This window comes from Sander lucioperca, chromosome 3 (assembly GCF_008315115.2).
Source record: "Sander lucioperca isolate FBNREF2018 chromosome 3, SLUC_FBN_1.2, whole genome shotgun sequence".
Lineage (NCBI taxonomy): Eukaryota > Metazoa > Chordata > Actinopteri > Perciformes > Percidae > Sander > Sander lucioperca.
The window spans coordinates 45,931,706-45,943,462 of record NC_050175.1 but is presented as its reverse complement, the minus strand read 5'-3'; the positions used below and the strand labels follow the sequence as shown (position 1 = coordinate 45,943,462).

The following is an 11,757-nucleotide window of genomic DNA, read 5'->3' as shown; positions in this document are numbered from 1 at the left end:
TTCTTCTCTCTGTGTAACTGTGGTTGTTGTTGTCAGTGTGTAATTATTCTTCCATTGTCCCGTGAATGCAACATGAGGGACACGTCTAAGGAGGTTAATAGCGCTTTTCACTGACTGGCCACGGGAAGTAAAAACGCCATGTTCTGCAACAAAATTATGGTTACACACACACACACACACACACACACACACACACACACACACACACACACACACAGACACAGACACTCACAAAGACACACACATACAACTTTTTCAATTTAAACAGTGCCAGGTGATGTTTAAAGAGTTTAATTAAAAGTATATTTTAGGCTCTATAAGACAGTAACACGGATCAATAACTCATTACACTCCCAGATAGCCACACAACATGGCAGTGGATCTTTATGAAGACGCCAGTTTGAATGAATGTGAAGTCCAGTTGTGTTGGTTTCTCTGTAGATTTCTACTCTTAAACTAAACTAACCACAGCTGGAGTTCACCAGTCAAAAGTTAAAGACATTATATATATATATATATATATATATATATATATATATATAAATACAGTATATTAAAACATTACAGACATTAGAGTTAAATTACCTTCAACTGGCGCTTCACACGGAGAGAAAAAGCTGCAACACAAACTCTGGGAAGTGAAAGTAAACTTTAAACAGGAAACAAGAGGAAACTCCCAGAGAGGAGCAGCATTACCACATCTAGGAAATAATGACAGTTAACATGTAATAACTAGGGCTGTCAAACGATTAATTTTTATTAATTGCGATTAATCGCTGAATTTCTATAGTTAATCGCATGTTTTATCACATGATTAAAATTGTATTATGTTGCATTTCAGAACTGTTTTTAAGTCCATATTAACAATGGAAAGCCATTCTTACCAGTGGATCTTGATTGGGAATCAAATGAATGCAAAGAAAGTGACTTGATGAACTTGACTTTAAGATTTGTATTTGTTTATTATTTATTTACTGTAAACAAAAGCAAAATGTGTGAATCTGTCATTATTGCACAATTCCTCCAAGTACCTAACTACAAAAGTAAAAATCCCTATCCTTACCAGAGTCAATATAATGTTTAGTAACTCCTAAATAATTTTGATTACTCACTGACGTCCAGTGATCACCGGTTAATGAGACAGAGTTTGGACTCTGCAGCAGTTCAGTGTGGCTGCTTTCTCCGTGTCATACAGGGCGTGTATGTGTCAAACTACTGTCCCCCTCAACGAGGTCAGAACATGCCAGCCGTAGGTAGCACTTCTTTAAGACCCGAGTCCTCTACGATGCTGACAGGTCTGCAGTTAGTTGCTACCCATTTTGCAAGAGCTGTAGTCATTTTTCTTGGATTTGGTTTCATCCACAGGGCGGCGAGTAGCACTCTCCAAAACAGTGCTTTTCCTAAGCTCACTAGCATCAACCTGAGTCACGTTAACTGTACTATGCTTAGCTCGTAGGTGGTAGCTCAAGCTTGACGTGGTTCTGTGATATTTTAATTTGGCTTTACACAATGTGCATATGGCTTTTGACTTGTCTACGAGCTGTCCGGCAGTTTTGGAAAATAAAAAGCGCCATTCAGAATTGTGTTGCTTGTCTTTCTCCATCATGCCTGCAGCCTGCCTGCCAAGGTGTTTTGTGGATTTTTTGCCCTCAACGTCGCCTTCCAGGCAGCGCGGCAATGGTTATGTTCAGGGTTAGGTTAGGGGTTAGCTGCCTGGAAGGCAACGTTGGAGGCAAAAAACACCATCAAGCGCCTGCAGCAGCGGGATGTGTTACAAGGAAATATGGCAGCTTGATGATAAGTCATGCGGGAAAGGGTCAAAATAGTAGTCTGTTAGGCACGAAGCGAAGCCGAGTGAAGTGTAAAACAAATTAATAAATGACAGCATGCGATTTAAAAAAAATTAACGCGTTATGCTCGGACCTTAATCGCATCGCGATTGACGTGTTAATGCTGACAGCCCTAGTAATAACACATATAATAGAGCTGTTTTTAAATCTAAAGTATGTTCTGATTATAACAGAGGATGGCGTGTCGAGAGTACACACAGAATTTAAGTGTTTATTGTTTATGTATTACAAAATAAATACATAAAATGTATTAAAAAATGAGTGTGTAAGATAAGAAATTAAACTAATAAAATCTGTAAACATGTTTTAATGTGTGAATATGTTTGGTGGTGCTCTGCTTGTAGTTCCTGCTGATGTCACCAGAGGGCGCCATGACATCATCACCAGCTCAGAGAAGCTGTTTCTGTTTACACACTCATCCCACTTTTTAAATTACACTGAATTACATTTTATGTACGTATTTAGTAATACTATTTCCCTTTATTTTAATTGTTTTCATTATATATATACACATATATTATTTTAATTAATTATTTTACAAAGTTAATCCTTTTATTTTTTCTATAAAGACAGTAAATCTGATATGAATTTTTGTATGAATTATTATCTGGACTTTGATGTGATGTATTGCTCCTCTAATGGATCCATGTGAAGAATGTGGATGTGATGGAGGTGTGAGAGTGTAATCTGTTCCTCTGAGATGAAGTGAAGGACTAAATGGTTGAATCCAAGCTGCAGCAGTGCTGCTGTGTGCTGTCATGGTGTTTGATCCAGAGAGAGCAGACAGACTCCAGGGGGACACATTTAAAAGATGCTTCTCCTGAAAGAAGAACTAAAGAACCAGCAGTCAGTTGGCTGCTGGTTCTGGAACATTCTCTCAGACACACGTTGGGCCGACTGACCTCCATGTTAGAAAATCTCTCAATAACACCAAGAATTCACTCTCATACAGCACACATTAACTCACTATTTCTTCTATCATATATTATAGATGTTGACACATCACCATCCCAATAACTATGTACACATAGGCAGGATTTATGAGGTGATTTTTAATTTCTTTTAAGTTTTTGATCCTTCTTTTTAAGGATTTTGTCACGTTTTCAGACATTTTTGCTGCATTTTTTCTGTTTTTGTTGCTTTTTTCAGAGTTTTAGTCACCTTTTTGGAAAATCTATGGACAATTTTTAACTTTTGTTCTGCTTCTTTTCTATGTTTTTGAGTATACGTGCAGTTTAGTGTCCCAAATTCCCCGTAACGTGTTCCGTTGTATGATGACAATAAAGATGAACAATAAAGATGAACGTTGAACCTTGAACCTTTTATCAGAAACATAAGAGTTGTGTCTCACACACACACACACACACACACACACACACACACACACACACACACACACACACACACACACACACACACACACACACACACACACACACACACACACACACACACACACACACACACACACACACACACACACACACACAGAGACACACACACACATTATACACATACTACAGATTGTTCAATATAAGCCCAGGTTATTAATTGCACTGTGTTACTCTGTACCTCTGGTAGAGCTTAGATCGGCCCAAAAAATCAAGCCCGTTGCGTCCGAGACCGGACTGGCCCGACACATTAACTGTAATTATGAGCCCGATTTAAACCCGACAGTTTTTTACAGTTTTTTTGGATTGCTTACACACTAAAATTAAAAGTAGTACACTATTAGCAAAACCTTACACTCAAGAAGCAAAACATCAGCCCATATTTGCACAACTATAAGCACATTGTCAACCTCACACTTGTTGCAAAACTCTACACACAGTGATTTGCAAAACACTAAACACACTTAACATACATTACACACAAAAATCTATCATGAAGTCACTTCCTTGCAATACCAAAGCACTGACTGTCAAATTACCGCACTGTCCAACCAATTGGTTCAACACAGTCATCAGGTGTGAAAACACTTGTTTGCTTAATTGTAGACACACCAATCAGGTGTATAAGCACTATAAAAAGCAGCAGGTGAGTTCATCGGTCTTCAAGCACAATGGAAAGAGTCAGAGAAAGAGTAAGACGAGGAGGAGAACGAGGAGAACGAGGAGAACGAGGAGGAGGACAAGGAGGAGGAGGAAGGGGAGGAAGAGGAATCAACAGAGGAGGAATCAACAGAGGAAGAGGAAGAGATGGAGGCCATGCTGGAGGTAGAGGTAGAGGTAGAGGTAGAGGTAGAGGTAGAGGAAGAGGAAGAGGAAGAGGAAGACAGGAAGGTGCTCAAAGAGGACCGAATCTGACAAATGAGATCCGCGCAACACTGGTTGACCACGTTGTCAACCACGGCCTGACGCTGAGGGAGGCTGGACTGCGAGTGCAGCCAAATCTAAGCCGATACACAGTGGCAAGTGTGATAAGAACATTTTGACTGGAAAATAGGTATTGTAAAAATATCATATATCAAAAACATCTGCACGGTTTACAGTCCTATTCTATGCACTATCAGCACGTCTGTTACCTTTTCCTGTGAAATTACTGTACTATTGTATATTGTTATTTTTTTCCACATAGGATTGAGGGTCAGGAACGACAAAGGGGAAGGCCTCCTATGTTCACAGAACAGCAAGAGAGGGAGATAGTAAACATGGTTTTGGCCAACAATGCTATAACACTCAATCAGCTCCAAACTAACATTGTCAATAACCACGCCAGTTTCAACGATATCCATCAGGTCTCAACATCAACACTGGCACGCATCCTAAAAAAAAAACATATTCAAATGAAGCAAATTTATCGAGTGCCTTTGGAGCGCAATTCCGAAAGGGTGACGCGACTGCGGCATGATTATGCAGAGGTATGTATTCACTTTAGCAGTGTGATCTTGCGTACTGTCTCATAATCTTTTACTGTACTGTAATATGTATACTACATCTACACTGAACTACACAATTTTGCCTGACACTGTTCTTCAGAGAGTTTTACGAATGGATGGAGAGGAGATCCAGCATGAGTTCATTACGTAGATGAGGCTGGGTTCAACCTGACGAGAACACGAAGGAGGGGAAGAAACATCATTGGCCACAGGGCTATAGTCAATGTCCCAGGGCAACGTGGGGGTAATATAACACTCTGTGCAGCCATTACATAGAATGGGGTCCTCCACCGCCATGCCCATATGGGCCCTTACAACACAGCACTCATACTTACATTCTTGGACCAATTGCATAACATAACAGCAGCAAATCAAATCGATCATATGCAATACATTGTTGTCTGGGACAATGTGTCTTTCCACCGCTCTGCTCTGGTTCAGAACTGGTTTCAGCAACATCCACATTTCACCGTCCTATATCTTCCACCATACTCTCCATTCCTCAACCCTATAGAAGAGTTTTTCTCGGCATGGCGGTGGAAGGTATATGCTCTCCGTCTCCAGGCTGAGGTACCCCTCATCCAAGCCATGGAGGAGGCCTGTGACCAGATGGAGGTAGCAGCAATGCAAGGATGGAGTCGTCATTCAAGACGTTTCTTTCCAAGGTGTCTTGCTAATGACAACATTGCCTGCGATGTTGATGAAATTCTCTGGCCAGATCCAGCTAGGCGAAGAGACAATGTCTAGTTCTTTTTTTTTTTTTTTTTACACAGTAAACTTACAGTACAATACGTAAAGTGACATTTTTTTTTACAGTATTATGAATCTCCATGTCAACATTTTGGGCGTGTTGAGAAATAAATGAGTTTCTTCAGTCTGCAACATTGGTCTTGTGTAGTGTTTGGTGAATGTACATTATATTTGTACTTTGTTGATGGTAGCCTACTCTAATCATTGGGAAGTAGAAGTGCTAAAAGTGTTTTAGGTTTATCACAGCAGAGTGTAACTCGTGCAAACAGAGTATAGTAATGTGAAACGTGTGTGTTTCATATGGTAACAAAGTGTGGTTTTTAAACAGAAGTGTATAGTTTTTACAAGAGTGTTTAATTATGCAAAGGATCTGTAGTGTTTTGCTAATTGGGTGTGTGGTTGTGCTAATTGTGTGTAGTGTTTTGAAAACACGGGCCCTGTTTTGAAAATCGTGCTTAAGCAATCCAAAAAAACTGTAATACGTGGGCCGCTGATGTTCTCAACTACAATTCAGAGTTGTTTGAACTACAGAAATCTGTTAAGAATAATGCAACAAGGACGAAGCATGTAAACTGCGCTGTTTGTTTAGAATGGAACGGATCGCAAGTGGAAAAAAAAGAAACAATGATGAACAACATATTGTTGTCACTGCCCACGACTTGTTTAAACTGCTTCCATACCTCCGACTTTCCTCCACACTTGCTCAAAGGTAATTCTCCTGTTTTTCTTTTTTTCTTTACATCTTCAAGCTCCCGGTGTGATGCGTGTGAGAGGAGGAGACTCCGCGCATGAAGTGCTGCATTTTGTAACTGCAGCCTAACTTTTGTACACATTTGTTACTTTTATATAGCCTATATATATATTTATAATATTTCTGATTATGGCATAGCTTTCTCCCCCCCCCAAATAGGATAATAAGGTAATGGATAAAAAAAAAAATAAATTGCTTGATCAAGGGTCCAGCCTGGGCCCGGCCCGGCCCGGCCCGAGGATGTGGCGGAAAATAGCGGCCCGAGCCCGACCCGAGGTCCGGTCGGGCTCGGGCAGAGAATCTAAACTCTAACCTCTGGAATATAATTTCTTTGAACATCTCTTTGAATTGGAATATGTTTAGACATTGCTTTAATTCATTATTTAGTTTATTCCACAATTTAGTGCCACTGACAGATAAACAGAAACTTTTCCTTGTAGTTCGAAAACTGGGAGTCTTAAAATTTGACTTTCCCCTTAAGTCGTTGTAGTGGAGGTTTTTCTTGTAAGCAGCAGGAGTGCGTATCAAAAACACCAGATGAAACAAATAAGGACGATTTGAGGATTAAACCAAAGTTTGGTTTTTGAGCATTTATTTACATTTGCAAATGCAGAGAAAACAGTTTCACAAGTACTCATGGCACATCTGAAAGGGTCTTCTGACCCAGCTAGAAAATCATACATCTATATAGTAAAAACTCCCTTAAACCACCCCCCTCCAGGATAAGTTTAGCAGCTACGCAGATGAAAAAACACCACAAACAGTCACAATGACTTTATACCTTTCCCCTCTGTTCCTGCTCCCTACTTAGCCTAAACATCTGTTAAAGCAAGAGACAGAAGGAGATACAGTTCAAAATGTTATGGCCCTTTTCCTCCTTATCTGCTAAAGGTAAACAGTAGGAACACTGAGTTCCAAAAAGAGAAGGATATTCTCAACTAGGCCAGAGTTTATGATGCCAGTTGCTTCTTCTCTTGGAGTCTCTAAGTCTATAACAAAATTAAAGATTATTAGGAAACTCTTGTAAAGTATATAAGAGAATCTTGTAAGATATCAAACTATAATGTTAAAATAAAATTCCCTTTACATCGTAGCCCCCCTCTCTTTCAGAAAATCTTTTCTGTATGTTGCCAGGCAATACATTGTTTCTCGCCTTGGACATAATTACTGCTAGGTCAAGTAATTTTAATGCTTTAGACTGTGAAAATAATGAATTGGTGTGTTCCAAATATCCAGTGTTATGAATTATTCTTATTGCTCTTTTTTGAAGTTTAATTAACGATTTCAATGAATTTTTATATGTGTTTCCCCAAACCTCTACACATTAATTTAAATACGGTAACACCATTGAACAATACAAAATGTGGAGTGATTTGTAGTCTAAAATGTGCTTTGCTTTAGCCAAGACTGAAATACTTCTAGACAGTTATGTTTGGATATATTTTATGTGAGATTTCCAGCAAATCTTGTCATCTATAATCACTCCAAGGAATTTCATTTCATATACTCTTTCTATATTGACACCTTCTATCTGTAACTGAACTTGATTGATTGATTTACAATTGCCAAATATCATGAATTTGGTTTTACTCACATTTAATGATAACTTATTCGTGTCAGACCACTGTTTAATGTTTCAGAATTCTGAAGTGATGATGTCCAGGAGTTGCTGTAAATTCTGACCAGAACCAAAGATGTTTGTGTCGTCTGCAAATAATAGAAATTTCAGTAATTCAGATACTTTACATATGTCGTTTATATAGAGGATATATAGTTTTGATCCCAATACTGACACCTGGGGGACACCACATGCAATGTCCAAACATTCAGATGTATAATCTCCCAACTTCACAAATTGTTGCCTGTCTTTGAAATAACTGCTTAACCAATTCATCACCATCCCCCTAATCCAGAGCCGTTCCCATTTATTAATTCATATTTCATGATTAATTGTATCAAATGCCTTTTTCAAATCAATACATACCCCAACTCCATATTTCTTTTTGTCTGTGGAATTTGAGATTTCTTCAATGAGATCAGTTAAAGCTAGTGATGTTGACCTATTTTTTCTGAGTCCATATTGACTATCAGTAAGTAATTTGTATTTATCTATGAATTTGTCCAATCTGTCATTGAAGAGTTTTTCTAGAATATTTGAGAATTGAGGCATTAGAGAGACCGGCCTGTAATTTATGAAGTGGTGTTTATCTCCAGTTTTGTACAAAGGTATGACTTTTGCTGTTTTCATTTTAGTTGGACATTTACCAGTTTGGAATGACGAATAAAAAATATGAGTTAATGGTTTTGAGATCCCCTCAATTAAATTTTTTACTATCTTGATATCTATTTCGTTACAATGGATGCTTTAGTTTTGCATTTCTTAACAATGTCTATTATTTCTTTTTCTTCTACTGCTTTAAGAAACATTGAACATTGATTTCTTTCAATAATATCATTATATCTGTTATCGATTATCTGCGGAATAGGAATTTTCCAGCTAAATCTGGTCCAACATTTGCAAAATATTTATTAAAGTTATTGACCACGTCCTCCATATTATTAATGTTCTTTTCATTACAAGTGAAATACTGGGGATAATTAATCTATCTTAATCTTCCAACACAAGAGTCATCCACACTCTCTCTGACCAAACAGCAACTTACAATTTCTTCAAACAGTCCAAAGAGTTGATGAAGAAGAGTTGATGAAGAAGAGTTGATGAAGAAGAGGGTCACTCTCCACCTGGAGAGAAATCTCTGACACAGATGAGCTGTTTCCTGCAACAATAGCTGCGGCCAGTAGCCGCTCACGCAACACAGTCTCACTTCCTACTCGCCAAATGTCTGACGCATGATCAAGGACCCCTGGCGTTAAATTTCAATGAAATAGGGGTACCCGTTGCATTATTTTTCGACGGGGGGGTCCGTCAGGTAGACATTCATGATAATCCCTCACCGTCAGATATGGATGAAAGAAAAAACACTCCCCCTTAACTCAAAATCTGTGACAGTTTTATGATTGGTATTTTTAGCCCAATAACCACTGTTTTAATCAACATTATTCACCAGATATTATCATGGTTTATATGTATTTCATTTAATGTTATTATTTCGGTCTATTTCAAAGTCAAGTTCAAAGTCTCTTTATTAGTTTCCCTAAGGAGAAATTCGTTTTGGACAGAGAGAAATTGCTTCAAGAGTAACAACAGAGACACACATCAAACACAGGGTTAAAAAAGTTAGAGAAACAAAAGTACATGAAACATCTAGGCTACTCAAATAGCTGTGCAAATCACAAATTACCACTTTCTAAAGGCCGCTAGTAAAATAAATAAATAAAAATAAAAATATAAATATCCTTACAATCCATTGTAAAAAATGCAGTAATTCCTTGATTCATATCCATACATACATTCAGTCACAAATTTACATTAATAAAATTCATGGTCATATGTTCATCGCTGCTCATTCATGAGCTTAAAGGAAAACTCCGGGCAATTTTTACGTTAATCTTAATCGCTATAAGTATGTGAGTACTGTCGATAGCAAAAAAATGAGCCAAATCAGTGCTAGCTAACTGGAGCTGCTGCAGCTAATGCTGAGAGCTCCCACTTAGTTAGAACGGCAGTTTTGGGGGCATATCATAAAGAGTGCCTTTGTGCCTCTTAACAGACACAAAATGCAATTAAAATGTCTGTGCAACATGAACAGGGCCCTTACATGACAACAAGATGTGTTTTCAACTCAGACATTGTTTAAATTCACCTACCCTGCTAGCTGCTAGCTGCTGTCTGCAATGAGTGAGTTCAGCCAGGCTTCAGTAATAATCATCAAGCAGCAGTTCCCTGTGTATTTGTAGCATATATATCCATTTTGTGTGCGATCCATCTGGCGTTGGTGAATAGTAGTCTCTGCAGTGGCGAACTGTGTGTTAGTTGCCTTAGCCAGGCTAGCAGGGCCGACTGGCATCCTTCTAATTCCTCCCCGCCTTCCTCACCTGCCGCAGCCGACAACAATCCACGGGAGCCCGCTGGTCTGGTGGATGTCCTCCAGAGGACAGTTCATGCTTTCACGGCGAAATTTTTGCAGCGAAAAAAGTTTATTTCCCCCTCAAAAATAGGTAATTGAGCACAGTAGTGGTTATGATTATATCAGTGACTATGTAACTACATGGAAACGGGACAAATGATGCCTGGTTTTTGTAAAGTAACAGCGTTACAGAAGGCTGGCGGTAGTCTTGCGTTGAAGTCCCGTGGGATTTCAGTTGTAGCAGGAAAAGGTAAACAGCAGTGTGCAGATTGGAGCGTGGTGTGAGAAGAGTGAAGAGCGGAGGTGTTCACAAGGGAAGAAGCTTGGAGTAACGTAATTATGGAGCTAGAGCTAGCCTTCAGTAACGCTATTATTGTACAAGAGACAGGCATCATTTGGCCCATTTCCATGTAGTTACATAGTCACTGATATGATCATAACCACTACAGTGCTCAATTACCTATTTTTGAGGGGGAAATAAACTTTTTTCGCCGCAAAAATTTCACCGCGAAAGCATGACCTGTCCTCTGGAGGACATCCACCAGACCAGCGGGCGCCCGTGGATTGTTGTCGGCCGCGGCAGGTGAGGAAGGCGGGGAGGAATTAGAAGGATGCCGGTCGGCCCTGCTAGCCTGGCTAAGGCAACTAACACACAGTTCGCCACTGCAGAGACTACTATTCACCAACGCCAGATGGATCGCACACAAAATGGATATAAATGCTGCAAATACACAGGGAACTGCTGCTTGATGATTATTACTGAAGCCTGGCTGAACACACTCACTCATCCCAGACGGCAGCTAGCAGCTAACAGGTTAGGTGAATTTAAACAATGTCTGAGTTGAAAACACATCTTGTTGTCATGTAAGGGCCCTGTTCATGTTGCACAAACATTTTAATTGCATTTTGTGTCTGTTAAGAGGCACAAAGGCACTCTTTATGATATGCCCCCAAAACTGCCGTTCTAGCTAAGTGGGAGCTCTCAGCATTAGCTGCAGCAGCTCCATTTAGCTAGCACTGATTCGGCTCGTTTTTTTTTGCTATCGACAGTACTCACATACTTATAGAGATCAAGATTAACGTAAAAATTGCCCGGAGTTCTCCTTTAACTGCGAGAGGAACAAATGAGTGCTTATACCTATTACGTTTACAGAAAGGAACCCTGTACCTCTTTCCTGAGTTCAATAGCTCAAACTCCGAAAACAACACATGAGAGTTATCAGATAGGATAGTCTTAGCCTGCCTGATTGTTGCATAATTAAAAAGCTCCTGCGGGTTAAGGGGTGCAGGTGTTCCCATAATTTTACCTGCCGTCTTAACCAAACTAAAAATCTGAGTTTTAGATTTAACTGCTCTATAGAATATTAACATGATATTTTTACAGACCCCAAACACTCTAAGTCTACGCAAAAAATAAAGACGCTGATGAGTTCTGACACAGACATTTGTTACATGTGTGCGCCAACTTAGGTCATTATCAATATGAACTCCTAGATATTT

At 39.2% G+C, this 11,757-nt stretch overlaps 1 protein-coding gene across 1 annotated transcript in view; it reads right to left on the bottom strand.

Annotated features, from left to right (window-relative positions):
• LOC116062651 (chymotrypsin-like protease CTRL-1) overlaps window positions 1-11,757 on the bottom strand; it is a 222,391-nt gene that overhangs the window by 76,692 nt on the left and 133,942 nt on the right. The window lies entirely within an intron of this gene.